The sequence below is a fragment of the Triticum urartu genome, chromosome 5A, assembly GCF_056163025.1.
Source record: "Triticum urartu cultivar PI428250 chromosome 5A, HENAU_Tu73, whole genome shotgun sequence".
NCBI classification, from domain to species: domain Eukaryota; kingdom Viridiplantae; phylum Streptophyta; class Magnoliopsida; order Poales; family Poaceae; genus Triticum; species Triticum urartu.
This window is the reverse complement of record NC_141877.1, coordinates 392,133,480-392,138,038: the sequence shown is the minus strand read 5'-3', so window position 1 is coordinate 392,138,038 and position 4,559 is coordinate 392,133,480.

Below are 4,559 nucleotides of genomic sequence, written 5' to 3'. Positions count from 1 at the left end.
ATATATCAATCTTTATGTCTCGACCATTTCGAGACTCCTAGTCATGTCCGTGATCACATCCGGGACTCCGAACTAACTTCGGTACATCAAAACTCATAAACTCATAATATAACTATCATCGAAACCTTAAGCGTGCGGACCCTACGGGTTCGAGAACAATGTAGACATGACCGAGACACGTCTCCGGTCAATAACCAATAGCGGAACCTGGATGCTCATATTGGCTCCTACATATTCTACGAAGATCTTTATCGGTCAGACCGCATAACAACATACGTTGTTCCCTTTGTCATCGGTATGTTACTTGCCCGAGATTCGATCGTTGGTATCTCAATACCTAGTTCAATCTCATTACCGGCAAGTCTCTTTACTCATTCCGTAATACATCATCTCGCAACTAACTCATTAGTTGCAATGCTTGCAAGGCTTATGTGATGTGCATTACCGAGAGGGCCCAGAGATACCTCTCCGACAATCAGAGTGACAAATCCTAATCTCGAAATACGCCAACCCAACATGTACCTTTGGAGACACCTGTAGAGTACCTTTATAATCACCCATTTACGTTGTGACGTTTGGTAGCACACAAAGTGTTCCTCCGGCAAACGGGAGTTGCATAATCTCATAGTAATAGGAACATGTATAAGTCATGAAGAAAGCAATAGCAACATACTAAACGATCGGGTGCTAAGCTAATGGAATGGGTCATGTCAATCAGATCATTCACCTAATGATGTGATACCGTTAATCAAATAACAACTCTTTGTCCATGGTTAGGAAACATAACCATCTTTGATTAACGAGCTAGTCAAGTAGAGGCATACTAGTGACACTCTGTTTGTCTATGTATTCACACATGTATTATGTTTCCGGTTAATACAATTCTAGCATGAATAATAAACATTTATCATGATATAAGGAAATAAATAATAACTTTATTATTGCCTCTAGGGCATATTTCCTTCAAGAATATGACCGAAGGAGTAAACCGTGCAGCGAGATGCCGCACACGGCTTGGAACAATTTGTGTGTTCTAGCGGTGCCCCCCCCCCACATATATATATATATATAGGTGGGAGAGGGAGAGGGGCTGCAAGGGGCGCCCCAAGTATGAGTAATCCTACTTGGGCGCCTCCTCCAAGTCGACCTCCCCTTTCCATATCCATCGGAGGGGGAAGGAAAGAGAGGGAGGAGGGGAAGGAAAGGGGGAGGCCGAATCCTCCCCTTTCCTTCTCCCTTCCCTTCCTTTCCTTCTCCTCCTATTCAGCCTATAGGGGGAGCACCAGCACCTTTTGGGGCTGGTCTATCCGACTCTTGGCCCATTAGGCCCATATAGCTTGCCGGGGGTTGCCCGGAACCCCTTCTCGTGACCCGATACGTACCCGGTACCCCCAGAACACTTTCGGTGTCCGAATACTATCGTCCTATATATGAATCTTTACCTCTCGACCATTTCGAGACTCCTCGTCATGTCCGTGATCTCATCCGGTACTCTGAACAACATTCGGTCACCAAATCACATAACTCATATAATACAAAATCATCACCGAACGTTAAGCGTGCGGACCCTATGGGTTCGAGAACTTTGTAGAAATGACCAGTCAATAACTAACAGTGGAACCTGGATGCTCATATTGGTTCCCACATATTCTACGAAGATCTTTATCGGTCGTACCGTAATGACAACATACGTTATTCCCTTTATCATCAGTATGTTACTTGTCCGAGATTCGATCGTCTGTATCTTCATACCTAGTTCAATCTCGTTATCGGCAAGTCTCTTTGCTCGTTCTGTAATACATGATCCTGCAACTAACTCATTAGTCACATTGCCTGCAAGGCTTATTATGATATGCATTACCGAGAGGGCCCAGAGATACCTCTCCGATACTCAGAGTGACAAATCCTAATCTCGATCTATGCCAACCCAACAAACACCTTCGGAGATACCTGTAGAGCATCTTTATAATCACCCAGTTACGTTGTGATGTTTGATAGCACACAAGGTATTCCTCCTGTATCTGGGAGTTGCATAATCTCATAGTCGAAGGAATATGTATTTGACATGAAGAAAACAATAGCAATAAAATTGAACGATCATAATGCTAATCTAACGGATTGGTCTTGTCCATCACATCATTCTCCTAATGATGTGATCCCGTTCATCAAATGACAGCACAGGTCTATGGTCAGAAAACTTAACCATCTTTCATAAACGAGCTAGTCTAGTAGAGGCTTACTAGGGACACAGTGTTTTGTCTATGTATCCACACATGTATCAAGTTTCCGGTTAATACAATTCTAGCATGAATAATAAACATTTATCATGATATAAGTAAATATAAAACAACAACTTTATTATTGCCTCTAGGGCATATTTCCTTCACACTCCCCCAAGCTTGATAGTTGCCAAGGGGAGTGCCCATACCCATGTATTTAGATCTCTTTCTTCGGGGATGTTGATGAAGGAGTTGTTGATGAAGTAGGTTTGTCATCCATCTTCCAAGGCATAGGCTCACCATCATAGAAGGATGATCGAGTCTCCGGGATCCTCAAATCTACAGCCAAACTCATCCTCTTGAATCTATATTCATACTCACAGTTTTGGTTTTGCACGTCATAGATCTGGGCTTGGAGATGCTCGATTTTCTCATGAATCCTGAAGATGGCCTCCTCAATGCTCTTGGGATCCATCTTGTGCTTGTTGGTGAACTCCGCGATCATCATGTGATTTGCGTTGATTCCACGTTCCACCATCCCTTGGCACTTGAAAACTTGTTGCTCCATTGCTTCGAGCCTCATCTCCATGCTTCATGTCTTTTTCGGCCCCTCAACATCGCGGATGTGCAGCATCCCCTCACGCAACTCAATGGCTTGAGGGTGTCGCAGCACCTCCGCAAGGTAGGGTTTGATGACCTTCTCGAAAAACTTGTCCTTGGGGGCGCTTGGAGACGTCATGATGATCTAGATCTGTCAGAAAAGCAGCTCGAAACAAAAACATGAGATATTGTCGTGGTACGGTGGTCAAAACCTTCAGGAGATTATATAATGAAATTTTACCAACCATAAGAAGTATTGTGCAAGAAAACGGAGTCCGGAGGGCACGTGAGGTGGCCACAAGGATGGGGGGCGCGCCCAGCGCCCTCCCCCCTTATGGTGGCCTCGTGTCTCTTTCGGGCTACTTTTAATTTTCCTAATTTTTTAAATATTCCAAAACGTGGAAAAATATCATTGGAAATGTTTTGGACCCGGTTTACTTACCGTACCACATACCTATTCTTTTTCGGAGTCTGAAACGTTCTGGAAAGTGTCCCTTATGTACTCCTCCAGTGTTACGGTATTAATTATATTGGTCTCAATATTTATGGGAGTACCTGAGATATAATTATATTGATTTTTATGGCACCGGAACGATAGACCTCCTCGATAATGTAAGGACCTTTCCATTTAGAGAGAAGCTTTCCTGCAAAAAAAATCTTAAACGAGAGTTGTATAGCAGAACATTATCACCTACATTAAACTCACGCTTTCGTATCCTTTTATCTGCCATCTTTCAACTTTTTTCTTTAAACAACTTGGCATTCTCATAGGCTTGGGTTCTCCATTCATCAAGTGAGCTAATGTCAAATAATAACCTCTTCTCACCGGCAAGTTTGAAATCATAATTGAGCTCTTTAATAGCCCAATATGCCTTATGTTCTAGTTCAAGAGGCAAGTGACATGCTTTTCCATAAACCATTTAATATGGAGACATATCCATGGGATTCTTATAAGCAGTTCTATAAACCCATAATGCATCATCAAGTTTCTTAGACCAATTCTTTCTAGATCTATTAACAATCTTTTGCAAAATTAATTTAAGCTCTCTATTACTCAATTCTACTTGACCACTAGACTAAGGATGATAAGGAGATGCAATTCTATGGTTAACAACATATTTAGCAAGCGTTTTACGGAAAGCACCATGAATAAAATGTGAACCACCATCAGTCATTAAATATCTAGGGACTCCAAACCTCGGAAAAATAACTTCTTTAAGCATCTTAATAGAAGTGTTATGATCAGCACTACTAGTTGGAATAACTTCTACCCATTTAGTAATGTAATCAACATCAACTAAAATATGTGCATACCCATTAGAGGAAGGAAAATGTCCCATATAATCAAAGTCTCAAACATCAAATGGTTCAATAACAAGTGAATAGTTCATAGGCATTTCCCGACATGTACTAATATTACCAATTCTCTGGCATTCATCAGAAGACAAGACAAACTTACGAGCATCTTTAAAGAGAGTGGGCCAATAGAAACCGGATTGCAATACCTTATGTGCAGTTCTATCTCCAGCGTGGTGTCTTTCGTAAGACTCGGAGTTACACTTGCATAGGATTTGTTCCTGTTCATGCTTAGGTACACAACGTCTAATAACACCGTCTACTCCTTCTTTATAAAGGTGTGGGCAATCCCAAAAGTAATGTCTTAAATCATAGAATTTTTTTTCTGGTATGTGAAAAACAATTTATCAATTCCCACCGTCTACTCCTTCAGACCTTATATTG